The sequence below is a fragment of the Triticum dicoccoides genome, chromosome 6A (assembly GCF_002162155.2).
Source record: "Triticum dicoccoides isolate Atlit2015 ecotype Zavitan chromosome 6A, WEW_v2.0, whole genome shotgun sequence".
Lineage (NCBI taxonomy): Eukaryota > Viridiplantae > Streptophyta > Magnoliopsida > Poales > Poaceae > Triticum > Triticum dicoccoides.
The window spans coordinates 2,643,640-2,653,311 of NC_041390.1; positions in this window are offsets into that span (position 1 = coordinate 2,643,640).

Sequence of the window (9,672 nt, forward strand, 5' to 3'; positions counted from 1 at the left end):
GGGCACAGCCCCCCAGACTTGTACATAGCACCGCCCCTACTGCTAGGAGACAAACTGAAACAACGACGACAATGACATTTGAGGTTCATCTCTCTTATACTTGTCCACGACCACAAACATATGATGAGCCATATATTACGTCATCTCTGTAACGACCCTTGCGGATTGAACATGGGAGAGAAGAGGCTGATAACAAGAGGAAGAAGATGGGAAGCAGGTGAGATGTAGAGAAACGAGATGAGGGAATTATGATATTTCATCCAATGTGAACAGCACATTACCCACGAATACATTAAATAGCCTAGCTGGCTGGCCTAGGGCTCACCTGACGACTACCCCTCCTTAGCTACTAGTGGCCTAGGGCTCATGTTATGCTTATTCGAACAATTGACTGGGTTAAAGATTAATTTTTACAAGAGCGAATTGTTCTGTTTCGGAATAGCTAATGATGATCAAGACGCGTACAAACAATTGTTCGGGTGTGAATTGGGGGCTTTACCTTTCACGTATTTAGGTATACCAATTCATTATCGTAAGCTGACCAACAGAGAATGGAAGTGCATTGAGGACCATTTTGAGAAGAAACTGAGCTACTGGAAAGGCAAGCTGATGTCATACGGAGGCCGATTATTCTCATTAATTCGGTCCTCACGAGTATGCCCATGTTTCTTCTCTCCTTTTTCAAGGTACCGGTTGGAGTCCGGAAGAGGCTAGACTTTTATCGATCACGCTTCTTCTGGCAGAGTGACGATTTTAAGCGAAAATACAGATTTGCTAAATGGGATATCATTTGTAGGCCGAAAGACCAAGGGGATCTAGGTATTGAGAATCTGGAGGTGAAGAACAAATGTCTACTTAGCAGGTGGCTATTTAAGCTTTCTGTCGAGACGGAGGCCACATGAGCTCAGATCCTGGGTAACAAGTACCTTCACTCTAGAACCTTTTCCCAGGGGACAGTGAGGCCGACTGATTCGCCTTTTTGGAAAGGATTGATGAGAGTTAAACCACTCTTTTTCAATAGGACAAGGTTCATAGTTGGAAACGCTACCGCTATGAGGTTCTGGGAGGATACATGGCTAGGGGAGACATCCCTCGCACTTCAATATCCTTCTTTGTATAGCATTGTTCAGCGTAGAGACACTTATGTTGCAACAGTATTGCAGTCCACTCCGCTCAATATTCAATTTCGGAGGACGCTAGTGGGAAACCGTCGGGAAGCCTGGCTCAATCTTGTGAGAAGATTGATGGATATTCAGCTGTCTCAACAACCCAATCAGTTGTGCTGGAAACTAACTAAGAATGGAGAGTTTTCACTTATATCCATGTACTTGGATGTTATTAACTCTAGCGCGATTCCTAGAACGAAACATGTTTGGAAAGTTAAAGTACCTTTGAAAATCAAAGTGTTTATGTGGTTTGTGCATAAACAAGTTATTTTAACTATGGATAATTTGACAAAATGCAATTGGACAGGATCTACAAGATGTAGCTTTTGCGACCAACATGAATCAATCAAACACCTCTTTCTTGATTGTCCTCTGGTAAAAATTATGTGGCGGTCGGTTCACATAGATTTTAACAATACTCTTTTGAATTCTATTAACACGTTATTTGGGACGTGGCTTAATGGGATAGATTCCGATACAGCGAGACATATTCGTGTAGGAGTATCTGCTTTATTATGGGCAGTCTGGAACTCCAGAAATGATTTGGTCTTTAACAGAACAGCGGATATTCATCTTTTGAAGGTTATTTTCAGAGCCACTGCGTTGATCCGTATGTGGTCGTTACTCACTCTGACGGAGGCTAGAGGGCATTTGGTTACTGGATCTACCCGATGGGAGATGGTAGCACGGGGTATTTTCAACCGGTTTGGATGGCGGTCATGTAATAGAATAGACATTTAGTGTTCCTATCTTTTTATCCCAGCCGGTTGTGGCTTTTCTATTACTGTTTAGTTCTTCGTGATCCTTTTTTTGTTCTTTGTTCGACACATAGAGACTTATGTTGGACCTTTTGCTTTTTAATAATCATGGCCATATGCATCATTCTGATGCAGAGGCTGGGCGAACTCTCCTTTTTTGAAAAAAATCTCTCATCCTATCCACACATTACACACCAGGAGAACACACGCTACCTAGTGTTTTTTTAAGCCAAGTTTTTTCCTCAGGTACTCGGCTTATGCACGTGTAAGCTGAGTATCCTTCAGAAACACACTACAACTGCAGTCCCTCGGCTTAGTTCCCTATAAACCTAGAACAGCTAGAAAATACACATGACTTGCAGAAACAACTCCGCATAATATCCACAAAACACTTGGCTTGCATGCGTGGCTTGGCGAAGCACGTGCCACGTGCCCATGGCCGGTGCTTGAAAGCCCCATGACAGCGGCTCGCTATAAGTCGAGTGTGCCATGGGTTGAGTACGCCTAGTGTGCCACAGGAAGTAGAGCGTGATGCTAGTGTGCCCTTGGCTTATCGGTGTCCACGCGGCAGCCCACGGGGCCTGCTGGGGTAAGGCTGGTCATAATGGGAGTAACATAGGTAGTAATATGCATATCACATAAGAAAAAAAATGATGTGTCAGATAATTAATGAAGAGGAAGGCAAATAGAATACACATATGTTACCATCACATAGCGGTTCCCAATGCAGAATGAGTCTACAAAGTAATAAATGGGGTGATGCATGACACTACACATATGTTACTACCCACTATAGAGGTAGTAACATAGACTAGTAACATATGTATGTTATTAGTCTAAGTTACTCCCCACTATGACCAGCCTAAGTGGATGCCGAGTCATGAAAGTCGGCTTCCTATAAGCCGAGCATGCAGGAAAAGCACTCCTCTTTATGGCAGGCGCCATGTGGCACAACCTTTAGAGCATGGTTAATAGTATAGCCAGCTGCTGGCTATAAGCCAATGCCATGTCATCTATGGTCCATTTTATAGCCAACATGTAAAACAGTACTCCCTCTGTCTCAAAATATAAGAACGTTTTTAACACTACATTAGTATAAAAATGTTTTTATATCATGGAACGGAGAGAGTAGATCAAAAGAGTATACTACTTTTTTGTTATGTGGCCTACTTTTCATTCTCACAAAGTGCCTAGGAGCACGTGCTAGAGCTGGCTCTTCACGAAGAGCCCGCTTACCTTCTCTCTTCTCTTCTCTTTCCTCCAACTAAGCACAAATATACTAGTTTATTCTTTATAGCCCGCTGACTCAGCTCTATTGTATTTGCTCTTAACGCAGCCCGACAGTCAAACACCTTTATTTTTTCGAGAGACATGGTTTTTCTTTTCTCGAGTTATACGTTGGCAAGTGGCCGACGAATAACACTCGGTCTACACCTAGTTGCTGACATGTTGTAAGGCTGGTCATAGTGGGGAGTAACTTATACTAGTGTCATGCATATGACACTAGTCTAAGTTACTACCTCCATAGTGCAAAGTAACATAGTAGTAGTATCATAGATGACTTTATTTATTACCTTATAGACTCATTCTTTCTCGGGAAGCGCTATGTTACAGTAACATATTATGTTACTCTAAACACTTCTCTCCTCATTAACTACATGCCACATAAGCAAAAAAAATTAAAATATGCTATGTTACTATTTAAGTTACTTCCACTATGACTAGCCTAAGCTGGGTCTTGGAGGCCGAGTGTAACAATCGGCGTATAGTTTGCCATTTTGGGCCTTAGCCGAGTATACTTGGCACTCTCTTTTAAAGTTATTCATGTAGAGACATATATTACAGCAATAATCCAGTCGATCTCCAAATAATTTAGTATAGCAACTAGAAAAACGATGAACTATGTATATATCCTAGGGTCAATGTTTGACAGAGTTCGCCGCTGCACCTTCCACACCATCATGCAACCATGGAGAGGGGAGTCGTGAATTTCTCAAGCAACAAGATGATCGGCGGCAACATTAAGTCATACAGAGCTAAATGAAACAAAGCACCCATCAGAAAATCTATGCCCACCACCGCAATCTTAAAGCTATTATAATTACAAGATTAAAGCAGCTCGCCCAGTGAGAAAATACACAACCAAATCAAGTGCTTAAGATTTGCATTGATCAGAAGGTTGACGATGAGTGCTTCTAACTAACTCATATCTTATGTTCCGGTGGAAAGGGGTACTTATTTTACATTCACAGGTACATTGAACACATAAAAAACATCAACAATTAAAAAGAAATGGGTCTTACTAAGATGATATTCTTTTATTAACATGTATCTAAAGGTAAATATAAACCCTTCTCTATCTTTCCTTCCGAGAGAGTGTCAGCTAAGCTACCGGCATGCCACATAAGGTTCTACATGGGACACATACAAGTGTAGAAGTTGAAAGTTACAGTGTTGGGATATCCTCCTTAGGTGGGCTATGAGGAGATAGACATTTGAAGCGTTTTAGCCAATCCATCGGTGTGCAAGACCCATTACCCACTAGGGTTGTGACTTAGGGTCATTTTTTACTTTGCACATGAGATAAGGAGGATGTTCACCCTCCCAACTAGCAGCACCAACCAGAGTGATGAATCTGAGTTTAACCTCCATTGGAGAAGAAAAGAGAAACCGAGAAAGATAAGGAACGAGAGGATGATTGAAGGAAGAGGCTTGCCACCAAGGAAAGGGAGTTCCTCCCCAAGGTTTTGAATTCTAGATCCACCACCTTGTCTCCTTCAAACTACGGTTCCATCATCTTTTATGAGATTATTCCAATCCCTAGTTTTTGCAGCCCCAAATCTTGTTGTTGCTCTCCATGATGCACAAATCTTGATGGATGAGATCCTCTAGTGCTACCTAGAGGAGAATTAGTTGTATCCCTTATTAGATAATAGTAGAAAAGGATTGGGTGGCTTTGGCCCGTGGTTTTCCCCCTCAAGTTTGGGGTTTTTTTGCGTAAAAACTGGTGTCTCTGTGTTGATGTTTGTTGCTACATCTTTTGGGCTGAGCACAAATAGGACTTGTCCTACCTGCTTGCTGAAATCAGCTAATACTTGTCCTACCTGGCTATTGTTTACACCCATTAGGCTAAACCTAGTATCTTCATGTATATTTGATGTATGTGTTTCATTCCATGCTAAGAAATGATCCTTTGGAGTTGGTAGATGACTGGTGGTAAGTTTACTTTGTTTCCACTACAGCTTTAGACCACAAGTGGGTGCTAATTCCCCAGAGTGGCATCAGAGATTTGGTTGCTTAGGAGGTTATAAATCCCATTTAATTGATTATTGCTGGAAGTGCTAGTAATGATGGCTTTGAAAGAAAGCGCTACTACAAGTGGCATGATGAAACTTGAATATTTCAGTTACTTGTTATGGAAGCCCATGATGAAAGCCAACCTTTATTGTAAGGATGTGTCTGACCAATTATGAAAGACAAGATACCCACTGGTATCATGGAAGAAGTATGGAGAGTGCTGCATAGAAAGCCGGTAGATATGATTCGTTTGTACATCAACCATAATATATCCAGCCATGTTATAAATGACACAAATGTGTATGAGATGTGGTAGAAGTTGGGGTCTATGTATGAGAGAAAGACATCAATAAACAAGGTCTTGGTGATCAAAAGACTTGCAAATCTTGAGTACCGAGATGTCACCACTGTGATTGAGCACATGAATGTCATTCAATGCCATATAAATAAACTCCTAGCCATGAGATGAACTTTGAGAATGAGGTGCAAGCATTACTGCTACTGAGTTTCCTGTCTGATAGTTAGAACACGCTTGTAAAGTCACTTAGCAATTCAGCTCTAGATGAGATGATGACTTTATGGTGAAAAATAGCATGAAAAATGAAGAAGCCATAATGGAGGAAAATGGAGAGAATGATTCTTCTTCTAATGCATATGTGGCTGAAACCCATGCGAAGAATGAGAATCATGTACATGGTCACATAAGATTTTAGCAAGGCAAAAATAAATCCAGGGAAGATGAAGGTCAAAATAAAGAAAAAAATATTACTCACTTTCATCGTGGCAATCTCACAAGAAGAGGGAGTGTAGAAAATACAAAAGAGAGCTTGTAGAGCGGAAACTTGCAAAGCAAACCGAGCAAAAGACTGCAATTCAGCCATGACCGCAACATGTGAGAACTATCTAGTAATTGAAAATAAAGAATGTTATAGTGTTATTCGCGATGATGCTGGCACGAATAGAAACCTGAGCGGGTACAAAAACCTAATGGCCCACCAGCCATCCTCGGCGATAAACAAAGCACCAACACGGAGCAAGCTTGAAGAAACCATGCGAATGATGAAAAGAGGATGATGAGTGAGGCCAGAATGGGAGAAGAAGAAACAACCCCAATTATATACTAGAACACTCCGACATACCACACCCGGAGGAACCATCCGACAATGCCCACCAACCAGGGATAAACCGGGATGAACCTGGAGCCGGCACCCCATTAGCTCCTCGTGCCTGGGTGGGCAAAGTGCCCTAGAAAATGCCTCTCGATAGACCATGGTTCTCGGGTGGGCAAAGTGCCAAGGAAAACGCATGTTGGACACACGGGGCCGGCACACAACCGGGCAGGGGAACTGAGCAGCCATGTGGGATGAGAGGATGGACAATGTCTCATGAACGCACGAGAGGCAACACGCGTTGCCATGCCAACGTCCCGAGATGGTCAACAAACACACGCATAACCAAACATGGCACACACACGACGCTCACACGGTAGCGAAGCAGCCCAGCAGGGGAAGGAACGCAAATAGGGCGAACCAGGGCAACGCACACAGACGCGACGCAAAGCCTGCAGGAAAAGTGGTCTTGACCGCGCTCGCAGCCCACCCGGGGCGAGATATCGAACGGCACGTAGGGCACCCAGGAGGCATCAGAGGGAGGTACTCCAGTATTTTTATTGGAGTAATATATATTTAATGGAAAAGGTTTGTTTTCAACCACATGAAAACAAACCTGGCAAGCCGCCCGCACTGATGGCACATGCAAAAATGCTAGACTTACGTAATGCTGTTACGTATCCTACGTAATCCTTCTTTTCCCTAACCAAACGCCCTCCCCCTGATTTTCAGGGTGGGCCCCAGCCTCCACTAATATCCAATTGAAGGCTGCCAACTCATTTCATTCGTAAGATACGTAAAAATATTTTCGTAGGTGTAGCATTGCTCATGGCACATGTCCCCTGGGCCTATCCACCGCTTCGCCAGCCAGCCATATATCTTCGACCGCTCTCTCCTTCACACGTTTTCCTTTCCACTTTTCTCTCTTCCTCCATCTTTGTCCCGCGAGAGGAGAGCTCCCATGGCGAACTTCCCCCCCGGCACGACAAAGAAGGCGAGACGGAGCCACCTCGTTGCTACATCCCACCCGCAAAATGGAGAGCGGTGAGGCCCCGCGCGCCACCTCCGCGGTGCTACAAGTCTACACCCCCGAGGTGTGACGCGGCGCGCGGGGGAGGCGGCCGCTGCAGGCGATGCGTCGCGTGGCCTCATCAACGTCGTATGTGCTGCGACGCAGCAACGCGTCCATGGCCACAGTGCTGTGAGGCAACCTAGGGGAGGCTCTGTTGATGCTGCAAGTCGCCAGCGTCAGAGTTGTATTGGATCGCTATCTAAGTCATTGGAGCTCCACCATGGCTCCAATGAAGTGCCGCCGAAACTGCCGTGAAGCATGCCGGAGTTGCAGTGAAGCATCGCGGGGGGTCATTGAAACTTCGCCGGGGTTGCAATGGAGCCGCCGATGCCTCACCGGCGCTGCAATGGAGCTTCGCCGGAGTTGCAATGGAGCTTCTCCGAACGCCGTTGGTGCTGCTTTGGAGCTCCACCGGGGCTGCAATGGAGCTTCACCGAATGATGTTGATGCTGCGTTGGAGATATGGTGGTGCCGCGCTGTGCTGCAGTGGAGCTGGCACCCCGTTGCGTTGAAGCTGGTCTGCTGCTGTGGCGTTGTTGCATTGAACGGCCCCGAGGGCACTGATCCGATGGCTGGGCAGGCTAGAAATCATCCCGCTGATTTGTGGCAGCAGCGTTTTAAATCACATGGACGAAAAGCATGTTCAAACCATATTTTTGTTTAATTTTTTGGAGCTATATAAAATAAAATAAACGGGGCCTTTGCTGGATGGGCATAATTTTTTGCCACTGTCCGAAGCATTGAGACTGCTCACAATGAGGAGTAACATAGAGTAGTAACTTGCCGATGTTATTAGTCTATGTTACTATCTTCATATTGGGTAGTAACATATGAGTAGTATCATGAAAGAGCTCATTTATTAGGCTACAGACTCATTATGCCTTGAAATAATGTGTGATGTTATAGTAGTAACTACATAAGTTACCACAAATCCTTCTCTCCTCATTAATTAGCTGCCACGTAAGCAATCTTGTATTGAAATGTGTGATGTTAGTAGTTAAGTTACTCCCATTATGACTAGTCTGGTTGGGCTTCTCAGCTTCCGAGGCAACGAACAAACGAAGACGCTTCTCCCTCCTCCTATTTATGTCACCCACTCACTCCCGCGCCGCTTCATCTCCATCACAGCTCCACACCTTTACCAGAGACAAGCACTGCTCCCAGCGAAACCTCCGGCAAAGGTGAGGCCGCTGTGCCTGTGCGCATGCACAGAGTGATCATCTTTCTTCTCCGCCTCTCGGCTGCAATCTCTGGTCTTCTCACCGTGTTTCTTTCCAATACCAAAGATCTTGGTTGCTGACGCGGCGGCGATGTTGTTCCTGTCGGCAGGTCCCATCCATCATGGGTGGCGGCGGTGGCTGTGGATGTGGAGACGGGGACGGCGACGGCAACTTGGTGCTGCCCTGCCAGTCCCCTCCGCTCGCCGAGGTCACCCTCGCCCTCGTCGGTAAGATCGGCACCGGCAAGAGCGCCACCGCCAACTGCATCCTCGGGACCCACGCCTTTGCGTCGGAGTTCGCCTACGTAAGCGTCACCGAGACCTGCCAGAAGAGCAGCGCCACCTTCCACGACGGCTATGGCGCCACCCGCGCCGTCAACGTCATTGACACCCCAGGTAACAAAAACAAATAACCCATCCGCAGCCTAATCAGCCGAGCATCTCCAGAGATCTGTTCTGTGCGGTGACCATGCACTGAGGGTTTGCACATCGATCTTCAATTTAAGAATTGAATGTTCTGCCAGCTTTAATTTGTGGAAGAAATTCATTCTCAGGGCCTCTGTTATTTGCATGATTGTAAAAACATGGGAATAGGAAAAACACATGATTGGAATATCATGCCCAAGTGAATCCTACTTGATTTGAATTTGTATGATTGCATCCTATGGAATGTAGTACTAATCATTACTCACAAAAAATTCCTATAGGATTTAGTCCTATGAATCAAATCACCAAAGTACGTAAAATTCCCAAAGACTTTTTGCGTCAAAAATTCCATGTTAGTTTTTAGTACAACTGAGTAGCCCAACATTTGTCATAAGGGAATGAGCAAAATCATATGTTTTTATTGAAATACAACCATATATAATTTCTCACGCACAAGTAGTATGTAGTTTAAAGTTTAAACATAACTAATTTTGAATATATACACATACTTTAAGATTTTAGTGCATTTTTTCTACCTGTCTATTGTGTTGCTGTATGTCATCCCATTTGTTTCATGATACATGGGGAAATTCTCTGTTATTGCCCCAGGAACATTGTTTTTTTT